We start from the raw sequence: 12563 nt of genomic DNA, 5'->3' as shown, positions 1-12563 counted from the left end.
GGGTAATGCGGGCGTTAAGAAAAACGTTTCCTTTTTCATAAGAAGTATAAAAGGTCAGGTCACTGATCTATAAATAGAAATAACTACTAAAGATGTGCTCTTGATACTTTGTATACTTAATTTGCTATACGTTCGTCCTTTCTCTGTCTGCGCATCCATTATTCTGATTACCTATTCATCTTGTCTCCGTCAAATGAAATACATCGAGCAGTGCATAGGATATGATCAGGAAATCAATAAAATTGTTAATGTGGTGAGAGAATTATACATGATCTTTCAGATCACATTGCCGATTTAAATTATCAGGTAAGTGTTAATACAATAGATGTACACGAATTAACGCGATTTTATCAAAAGGTAAGTAATAAAAAACGAAACTTGTACATATGAATAGAAATATTACTTAAACAAACTTTAATCACCAGACGCCAATCGTCTGTTTAATGATAAAACATCTAAATAGTGCTGTGCTAAATGAATCTGTTCTATTATTACAAAACATTACACGTGTACAAATAAAGGCAATATGAAGGAAATGCATGATTTTGTATATTTGTATATACCCGACTGAAAATGGATATTTGCGTTACTGTTAAATCCATGATGATATTAAAATATTTTCTTATACGAAGGCAATTTTTTTAAGTATTTATAATGTAAATTGCAAAAGACGTATATAACTACATTTAAATGTATGTAAATAAAACGTACGATGTCGCTAAATATTATCAGTAAGATCAATAGTTCGTGTATCTAAACTATAGTTTATGTTAACGAATATATCAAATACTCCATTACAGTAAAATTAGTCTACTGAATACAGTTAAACAGATACTAAATGTGCGGCAAAACTACTTGAAGCGTGATTTAAATTTACGCGTACACAATGCATATGGGCATATTCAAGGTTATTGCTATCATTATCTTACGGATCAATTCAATTCGTAGCGTATTTGCCGCCTTAACCTGTTGGATTAATATTTTATATTTTTAATTGTGAAAGAAATATTCTTGATTCAGAAGGTACGTCGTTTATTGTCTTAGAAAATAATGCTATTTAAAATGCAGTCTAGTAAATTTTGAAATGGGAACCTTTGATCCTGACGCAACAGGGTTGTTTCTCATGTACGATCTTAAATGTGGCCATATTATCTACATTAGACATTAGACATTTAGTATTGTGTTTACTAAACGTGATTCTGGTTTTTATCATTAAAATGTATTTTAACTGTCTTCATGATAACAATGACACTGTATGATATATTAGGGATTGCTGCCACGCATACAGTTTTGTGCATAAATCAATTTAAATGATACCGTTTTTTTGCAGGCGACTTTGTTGCACACAATTTGTCAAATTTCAAACGAACATCAGATAGAAATTTTTGAAAAAATGTTACTAGCTTATTACAATTTCAAATTAATATCGCGATTGATTTTCATGTGTGTGCCTAAAAGACCAGAATAGGTCTACTACGAGCTTAAACAGGCAATAGAGGGAGCAGAATGTAGATTTGTTTATGAAATAAGGAAACAAATAATTTAATTAATACGAAATTCTTTTTAAAAGCACGTCTTGAGCGAGGTTTCAAATCCTGGTTATTATATTAGGGTATTGTGGACGGACGGCCTGATATGTGGAAAGTGCATGTTTAGATGGCCGGTCTTATCTGATACGAAACAACAATCCTTCTGGCTATGCATTGCTTCGCATATGAAAATAGTGAAAGTAGAGGGTATCACAGCAATACTAAGACGTTATAAATAATATTGAATTTCGTTCTTGTTTTGCTATTAATGAATTGTTGTTGTTTATGGTAAAACAGTTCGTAAATGTAATTGTAACATGCCTATTTTCTTTAGAGTGTCCATGCTTATATATATTTATATTGCCCTACTTATGTACATGAAGTTCTTTAAATGATGCAAGGATGGAATTATTTGCAGCTTCTAATATGTTTTGGTAGTTTTATTTTATTATATAACTTTTTCCTGTTATCTTCACTGTTTGCGGTATGTCAATCAAACTAAGATAGCAAGAGCTATTACTAAAGTAGAGGGTAGTAGGCGTTTCGCCAAATGAACGAACACATACATTGTGAATTTAGTAATAATTTGGTTTCATTTTATAGATTAAATTTATTATATTTTACTCAAATAAAAACATATTTCAATAATACCTTACAGTTATTGTGACCTCAAATCCAGCTTTATAATTAAATAAACAACAACACTATTTGCATAGAAAGAATTACATCCGATGTATGAGTTGTATATCTACATACACTGCTCAGAGGTCCAGATAAGATGCGTATTTGCGTAAAATACGCATGAAAAAAAAGAAAATACGCACGGCTTAAAATTTTGTTGAGTAAAAAAACTCCTGGCTAAATTCGGATAACGTATCGTGTGCAATTTCAATGCGTATTAGCCGTTTATACATGAATATAAGTTCATGTAATCATGACTGGTTCCCGTCATTGTGTCCACACCAGTAAAAACGAAGTGACATCACCATATATGTACAATCGTGATACATCGGCTATCTCGGATTCCTCCGTAAGATAGGCCTCGTGGCTAACGGTCGCCATATTGCCTTGTATTACTACTTTACTACCCAAAAGGTTGTCAGTCTATTGTTATGAGGCTGTATACGATACGCGTTGAACTAGCGCCAAACTTTTTACCGAAACTTTGATATTAATAGCACTATTAACGTTCATTTGTGTTGCATTTTGACCTATTATCCAAGTGATTTACTTTTCCATTATTATTTAATCACCCTATCATCCAATTTTTAAGATGAAATTACGGTGTTTACAAAACCAACCAAACCGAAAGTGAAACTGGATGCATTACGTTTCGCGATGTAAACATTAAATATTTGTTCAGTTTGAGGAAGCGAATCGATAATAGACGTTGGAATATGTATGCAATACAGACTATCATTGCCGATTGTAGTACTGGCTAAAAAATACCTTTTATGACAGGTCATGTATAGAACGTTAATCAAAGAGTGACCATAAATCACTACAAAAGTCTGGGTTGTTCATTAATATAATAAATAATGCACGTTTCTGATCTAATTACCTGTATCTAGTTGTAATTACCATGATATTGATAAAATTAAAACGTTTTTTTTCATAAATTAACATTACATGTTTTATTTTTATCATTTAGGGAATATATAATTGTATCATTATCATCATTAAATATTCTGAAAATGATCTAAATTATCATGATTACTTTACAGTAGAATTTTTAAATTTTACTCATTATTTTTTATGAATTTGCACATTTGCTTGATTCAAAATAAAATGTATTAAGAAGGGTTTCAGTTGTTAGTTTTAACCCATTTTTAGTTCGATTAAATTTAAAGTACTAACTACGTACATGTATGTGGAATGCTCTTGAGTTCTTTTCCTGGGCCTAGAACCAGTACTTGGGTGTCTCTTGGAGATTTCTTAAGAATGCTGCCACACTGGGGATAAACCAGTGACCTCCAGATCATTAGGTGGACACCACATCCATTACACATCAGCGACCTTTAATTAGTAAATTACTTTAGTATTGCAGCATTATATAATGTAATGTTGCTACATATTTTTGGAAAATGATTAATGTGCAGTACTAAATAAATCTAAATGCATACAATTTTAATTGTGTATATTGTGTGATTATTAGTTACAAATTCCCTTTTTACAGGTATACCGGATTATGAAAGACTGATAAACATAAAATTGACAACTCATCTCCCCAACGATACTTTGTGTGGCTAATTCTCAGAACAAACCCATAGTCAGTGAGAAAACTACAGTGTAAAAAGACCACTTGATTGTGACAATTATGGCTGACCAAGCAAATGTTATCATTTAAAATAAAGAAAACTTCCAGTTCAATATACATTTTATACCAATTATGACATTGGCCAACACAGAAAATAATTATAAGGTTGATTTTCCCAAAATTGACTGTTACAATTGGATACTGTTTTAAGCTTCACTCTACTTTGTCTGAAAATAAAAGTCCTAAATGATGTAATAGAAACATACATATTTAATTTTTAGTTTTACAAGGATATATATATATATATATACATATATTATAATATCTTTTTATCGATGGTCAATCAATTTAAGTTTAATTAATATATACATACACATTTTATACATGTGTATGCTTTGATTTTTTTCTATTGAAGCCAAATTAATATCCAATTAGATAGATAGATAATATCACAGCAGTATTCCTAGTTTGTCTGCAAGTACTGCAGAAATCATGGATTATTATTTTACTGAGTCAGCCTTAATCTTTATATTATAATTGTTAAAACAGATTAAGATGTGCATTATACAATTGAGGATGCATCAAGATTAAAAAATGGTACATGTATAAATTAATAAAGAATCAATAACAATCAGAAACTGTGCATTTTTTCAGTATTGTGTGAAAGGATTTGAAGTAATTATGTGTTTTGAAATATGATTTATGTGAATTTGAATAAATATATAAAATTTAGTGATTTTCTCAGACAAAACTGTTAATTACATACTAAAGTATTCAGAATGTATTATTGTAATATTCATTCGAATTTTTTAGTATAAAAAGCACTTTTCCCTGGCATTTGTATTTATAGTAATTGCATATTTTATAATTCTGACAGCATTTATAAACTGTGTTCATGCAAGCATGAACACGGTTTCATTTTTTGAGAATTTAAACAAAAGGGCCATGATGGCCCTGTATCGCTCCACTGCTGAAAAAAGGCTGAAACAAATATCTCTGCATGTGCAAATACTTAAATATAGGCCCTATTTAAGCACATGTACACTTTTGTGACCTTCTGGGCTGGGTCAAATTTAACCCCAGGGGCATAATTTGAGCAAACTTTGTAGAGGACTACTATATCTCACTACATACAAAATGTGGTAGCCCTAGGTCCTAGAGTTAAGGACAAGAATATTTTAAAAGTTTTCACAAAATAAGCAAGATATAAGCGTATATAATGTTCAATTTTGTGACATGCGGGTCAGGATCAAATTTGACCCAAAGGGCATAATTTGAACAAACTTGGTAGAGGACTATAAGATGTTACTGCATACCAAATTTGGTAGCCATAGTCCAAATGGTTTTCGACAAGAAGATTTTTAAAGATTTCACAAAATAGGCGCTTTAAAAGCGTTTATTCAATTATGTGACCCCCCGGGGCAGGGTCAAAGTTGACCCCAGAGGCATTATTTGAACAAATTTGGTAGAGGTTTATTAGATGTCACTACATACCAAATTTGGTAGCCCTAGGCCCAATGGTTATGGACAACAAGATTTTTAAAGTTTTCACAAAATAGGCCCCATATAAGTGTTCAGTTTTGTGACCCCGGGCAGGGTCAAATTTGACCCAAGGGGCATAATTTGAACAAACTTGGCAGAGAACTATAACATGTCACTACATACTAAATTTGGTAGCCCTTTGCCATGGTTAAGGACGAGAAGAGTTTTAAAATTTTCACAAAAAAGGCACTATATAAGCATATAATTGATTTTGTGGCCCCCGGAGCAGGGTCATATTTGACCCCTGGGGCATAATTTGAACAAACTAAGTAGAGGACTATACAATGTCACTACATACCAAATTGTGTAGGCCTAATGGTTATGGACAAGATTTTTTTAAGTTATCACAAAATAGGCATTATATAAGCATATGTTCAATTTTGTGACCCCAGGGGCAGGGTCAAATTTGACCCTAGGGATTAATTTTGAACAAATTTGGTAGAGGACTATTAGATGTCACTATATACCAAATTTGATAGCCCTAGGCCGGATTGTTATGGACAAGAATTTTTTTGAATTTTTCACAAAATAGGCCTTATATAAGCATATGTTGTGACCCTCGGGGCAGGTTCAAACTTGACCTCAGGGGCATAATTTGAACAAACTTGGTAGAGGACTATAAGATGCCACTACATACCAAATTTGGTAGCCCTAGGCCCAATGGTTATGGACGAGAAGATTTGTAAAGTTTTCACAAAATATACCCTATATAAGCATATGTTCAATTTTGTGACCCCCGGGGCAGGGTCAAATTTGACCCCAGGGGTATAATTTGAACAAATTTGGTAGAGGACTATTAGATGTCTCTACATACCAAATTTGATAGCCCTAGGCCCAATGGTTATGGACGGGAGATTTTGAAAGTTTTCACAAAATAGGCCTTATTTAAGCAAATTTTCAATTTTGTGACCCCCAGGACAGAGTCAAATTTGACCCCAGGGGCATAATTTGAACAAATTTGAAAGAGGTTCACCCCAGGAACATTCCTAAGAAATTTCATCAGAATTGGACCAGTAGTTTAGGAGAAGATGTTTAAAGGAAAAGTTTATGCATGTATGCACGATGGACACAGGACCTTTGGCCAGTGGAGCTAAAAATCAAATTAAACATTTAGTTTTGATGTAAAATCAGTTTTTATATGCAAGTGTCTATTTCACTTATAAATTAAAACAGCATATAATTCATTATTGAAAAGATTATTCCAAGCTTGATGTCATATTTCAACTTTGCATAGTGTAGTTAATTGAACATTGTATTGAACTGTATGGGCAGCTATATTTTTTAATTTATGTATGTTGTATTATACAAAATGCATTATTTCTACCACAAGTAGACCATATAAGACCTACTGCTACTAAATAGGCACTGGTATGAATTTGACACTATTTTTGATGCTCATACAAAACTTTAATTATTACTACACTTTAGTATATTAAATATTTTCAAGTTTTTGTTCAACATTTTTTGCAAAAGAAAAGAGTGTCTTAATGCATTTGAAAATATACTTAAAACAAACTAAAAATGCATTTTAACATACCTTTTTCCTGGTAAAGTGTATTTGGGATGATAAAAAATACACTTGAAAAGTATTAATGCTGGAAAATGCAGAAAAAATACATTTGTTTCTGTTAGAAGTGTGTCTTGTCTGCATTTTTAAGTGTATTAAATGCACATCAAATGCAGATAAATACAATGCCAATACTGTTACATGTATTGTAATGGACATAAAATGCACTTGTTCTTGTAATTAAATGCTTTAGTGAATTGAAATAACCTTTTATAACGTTTTAACAATTAATAATACCTTTTTATATAAATTTTCTTTTGAAATGTGACACTTAAATGATTTTTGCACCACTAGTAAGAGATATAATTTGTGCTCATAATGCTTTATCATTACACTATATAATATCATTTGTTGTATGAAAAATTACCCGTAAAATTCATGTGAAAGCTCAAGAGATCAATAGCAGCGTGCTATACCCTGCTCCTTTTTACATGACTTGATGGTATTTAGTCCCCAATTCTACATGGCTAAGGGAATATTAATGTGCAGATTTGACAAATAAGTCTTAACTGGGATCCAATAGGCAGACTTTCATATTACTTGTATTTAATTTAAATCATGATCTGAATTGCTCTTTGGCAAATCTTTGTTGGTCACAGTATTCAACTGAATTTTGTTCACTTTGTAGTGATTATATTTTCTATATTTATCAGACAACATCTTTCTTCAAAAGTTTAACATGATTGCTTGGTTAATTTAGAAACTAGATCAATGCATCATAACATAAAATGAAAAAATGTGTAATAGTAAAAATGGCAGCAAAAAAGCACTAGATTATCTGCCTTAAATCTGAGACGATATGTTGATGTATTGGAATTTCTCATAAATAATGTGTTCCATAGTTGTATTATTGTATAGTCGCATGCATGAGTGGTGTCAATGTCACAATACCAATTAAAGCCTATAATTTACTAAAACAATTTGAAGTTTGATGTGTGTTTTTTTCAAGATCTGTTATATATAATTATATATACATGTATATATATATTGTTGAAAAGTTAACATGCAATAAGTTTACTGTAATTAAGTGACAAATAGTTTTACTGATTTGGTTGCATGCATATATGCAGATATATCATGGTTTGTGCAGAGGACAGTAGCAAAAACAAGAGCTGTCTCTGTAGGATGACATACGCCCCTGATAAACGCTTTAATAGAAGTTATGAGCATTTTTCAAAACCTAAACGCCGACCCTAAGTTCAAGGTCCAAGGGGGCAAAATTTGTGTGTGTATGGGAAGGCCTTGTCCATATACACATGCCTACCAAATATGAATGTTACATCTGAAGCGACATAGAAGTTATGAGCATTTTTTCGAAACCTAAATGCAAAGTGTGACAGATAGACAGACGGACAGTGCGATCACTATATGCCCTCCTTTGGGGGCATAAAAATGTGTTTCACATTGTTTTGGTAAATTAGTAATGTAGTTAAAAGAACAGAATCATCAATTATAAAGTTATTGATTATAAAGTGTTGCTGGCATATTTGATGCATTCATCTAGCTATTAGAAGGTCCCTGTTTTATCCCCACTGGCACCGAGTGAGGGTTCTCAAAATCTTTAAACAATATGAATAACTACATATAGGGTCGAGAGCCTTGTTGATATGGGGGCTAAACACCTGAAATCAAAGCGACCCAGGTTAAAGGCCGAGGCCAAATAAATAAACCAGAGGCTGCATGAGCCTGCTATACTCTGAACAAGTATTGTTTCTTCTCAGAAAAGTGGCTTAAGTGTCTTACTTAGTTACTAAGCTTTAGACTTTGAGTTTCAGTGCAATCAATCTAAAATAAATTGGTCAAATTAAAGAATAATTTGTAAAAAATAAACATTCTGCACAAATTCAATTATTTACTTTACCTGTGTGCATGAATCATTTCAGTCTTGATGGTTAGTGAACTATGTCAAAAGCACCATATCTATGAAACACTTTTATTTTGAATAGTGCAATGTTCCACAGAAATGATGCTGATGATAATTCTACACGATGATGAATTATTAGATGTATTTCTAAATTCCATTTCCACCAACAATTCGGTTATTCCACTACCAGTTCACATGCTTCATACACAGTTGAAAATAACACTATTTCACTCAACAACCGTGACACATGTACTCAATTTTTCAACTTTTCTCAATTAAACTTGTCTTCTACTGTTATTGTTGTTGTTGTACTTTTGAAAGTAGTTCGAAAGATGGCGACCATTAACCCAGAGATTGATTTATGAAATAAATCGTCTGCTGATCCAGAGTGCATATATGTACAGAATGTGGTTCCCGACCTAATTTACTCCTCAGTCAGAACGGTATCATTTCATTTTGGCCCACGATAAAGGCTGATGTTGACACAACGGACTCTCCGCTGCATTGTTGAAAATCGATATACGCTAATGGTGAAAACATTTGACATCACATTCGAAAAAAAACCCGAATCGCCCATCTTCAAGCATATAAGTTTTGCTATCAGTTCATCTCTTTTGTGGCACTATGGAAAAACCTTTTTCCTTCAAGCACTTTTTAAATGGCAGCCGAAATACACATATATAATAAACAAGTTTTACGGATACCACACGCTTACCATTCAGATAACGTGACTAAGCACATGTTTAAACTGTTAGATATATAAAAATCCGGTTTGCAATCAATGAATCCACTAGAATCATTATGTAATGCGAAAACTTGCTGCTTGCTTGTTTTTCATATGACCGTCACGATCTGTGCCGCCCTGACCGGCAGTCCCTGTCCCGAAAGCGCTTTTCTTTTTGTGACATGTTCAGCAGCGTCTGCATGTATTGTGTTTTATTGTCATGTAAATAAAACAAAAATTAATGGCGAGCCAGTTATAAATGGTCGATCTCTATTAAGTCGACATCGTCATTAGAAACACCAGAAAAAAAAATTACGCCCTATTATTGACAGTATATTAAATAAAACAAAAGTTATTGCTTTATTGTGTACAAAACTGCTTGTAATAGCAAGTTAACACTACATGTACAATTTATTATTAATTCAGGTCCTTTGAACATAAATACTCCTTAAAATTATTGGATTTTGATTTTTACTCATCAATTAAAAAATTCATGAGTGAAATACCCCTCGGCTAAAAACATTATCTGGAGCTCTGACACTGCTTATGTGTTTTTATTTATTTTAGTTATTTTCTGTTTTTCGTTTGTTACTCACTGGCATTTTATAAGGGAATATCCCTCAATATTCCCTTTTAACGTTGCAAAATGAAGAAAAACATGTGATTTATTTCTCATTTTATTGCCCATAATTTTTATTCTCACAAACTTTTCAAAATACAGTTTTCGATTTTTCCAAGCACTGCGTAAATTTACACACTTGAATCTTCATAATATTACATAGAACTCGAAGAACTAAGCAAAAGCTGTCCCAAGCACTGCGTAAATTTACGAACTAATTTATATAGAAAAGTCATGCGGTAGTTTGAATTTCAACATAAGCCAAGCCTTGCGTAAATTTACGCACTTAAATGAACATCAAAATACCAGATAATTTTACAAACGATTCAAAGTAATAAACAAAAATTTCCCAAGCACTGCGTTAATTTACGAACTAATTTATGAAAAAGGTAGGAAAATTATTAATTGAAATTAAAATATACAACACTTTAAAGTAAAATATATGATCTTTCTGCATAAGTCTAGCTCTTCGTAAATTTACCCACATAAATCCAAATAAAAACCCTGGAAATTTCTCAAGTGGCAGTGCGTAAATTTACGAATTAATTTATGGCAAAAGATAGCAATATTATATTTTGAAATTCAAATATACAACACTTTAACTAAAATATATGATCTTTCTGCATAAGTCAAGCTCTTCGTAAATTTACGCACTTTAATCCAAATAAAAATCTTGGAAATTTCTCCACTAGCAGTGCGTAATTTTACGAAAATATTTATGGCAAAAGATAGCAATATTATAGTTTGAAATTCAGATAAACAACACTTTAAACTAAATATATGATCTTTCTGCATAAGTCAAACTCTTCGTAAATTTACGCACTTAAATCCAAATAAAAACCCTGTCAATTTCTCGACTAGCAGTGCGTAATTTTACGAACATATTTATTGTAAAGAGGTCAGTTATATTGTACTTTGAATTTCAGAAATACAACTGATTTCTGACTAGCTTTCTATATAAGCCAAGCCTTGCGTAAATTTACACACTTTAATTAAAATCAAAATACCAGAATTTTTAACAAACTTCTCGATTTAATAAACAAAAATTGTCCCAAGCACTGCGTAAATTTACGAACAAATTCATGGCAAAACAAAACAGTAGAGTTATACTTTGCATTTTACAAATACAATATTTTTCTAACTATCTTTCTACATAAGCCAAGCTCTGCATAAATTTACGCACTTAAATCAATATAAAACCCTGGCAATTTTGCAGACTATTTGAAGTTGTAAACAAAAATTGTCTCAAGCACTGCGTAAATTTACGAACTAATTTATGGCAAAAGATAGCAATATGATAGTTTGAAATTCAAATATACAACAACTAAAATATATGACCTTTCTGCATAAGCCAAGCTCTTCGTAAATTTACGAACTGAAATCAAAATTAAAACCCTGGCAATTTCTCCAATGGCAGTGCGTAAATTACGAACTAATTTATGGCAAAAGCAGTGCGTTATTTTACGAACTTATTTATTCTAAAGAGGTCAGTAATATTGTACTTTCAATTTCAGAATTACAACAGATTTCTGACTAGCTTTCTACATAAGCCATGCTCTGCATACATATATGCACTAAAATCAATATAAAACCCTGCAATTTTACAGACTATTTAAAGTTGTAAACAAAAATTGTCCCTAGCACTGCGTTTACTTACGAGCTAATTATTTGGTAAAAAAATCAGTTATTATCCCCACACTTTTCGAAGAAGAAGTGAGGATTATGTTGTTATCTCCGCCGTCCGTCCTGGCCACTATCTCCTCATAAACTATTAGCACTAGCACATTGAAAATTACACACAATGAGCATATGTGCGATGGTAACAGCGACATAATTTTGATCTGACACCTGGGTCAAAAGTTATGGGGGTTGGGGTGGGGCCGGGTCAGAGATTTTCCTGCAACTATCATTTCTAAAACTCAAAACATTACACTTCAATTGTAAAATTCCCAGAAGTGAATAGCTGGCTTTACTTTTTTCCAATAAATTATAATTTACTTAAGTCGAACATAATTATACTGTTATTTCGGCAAAACAGATTTCAGACATTTCAACACAAACATGACTCGCATTACAAGTTTCATTTAATTTCTATTGGCAGAAGTCAAACACGCACTGTTATGCCAGCATAACATATTTAAGACATTTCAACTCATAGTTCAACACTCGCTTCAGAAATTTCCTAATATTTCTAATATACAGAGGTGAAACTAAAAAAGGTACACTAGCAGATCATAATTACAAATGAATATCATTACTAAATTACTATAATTTCTTATTAACAGATTCAAACTCAAAAGGTTATGCCAGCATAACAAAACAAGAGGGCCATGATGGCCCTGAATCGCTCACCTGACTAACCTTGCTACATCAACTTAAATTCTATCAGACCCATATACAATCCTAAGCCAGATTTCATTAATTATTACATTCTGACAAAATTTCATTAAGACGTGATGAA

Source organism: Dreissena polymorpha, chromosome 14, assembly GCF_020536995.1.
Source record: "Dreissena polymorpha isolate Duluth1 chromosome 14, UMN_Dpol_1.0, whole genome shotgun sequence".
In the NCBI taxonomy this organism is placed as follows: domain Eukaryota; kingdom Metazoa; phylum Mollusca; class Bivalvia; order Myida; family Dreissenidae; genus Dreissena; species Dreissena polymorpha.
This window is presented reverse-complemented; position numbering follows the sequence as displayed.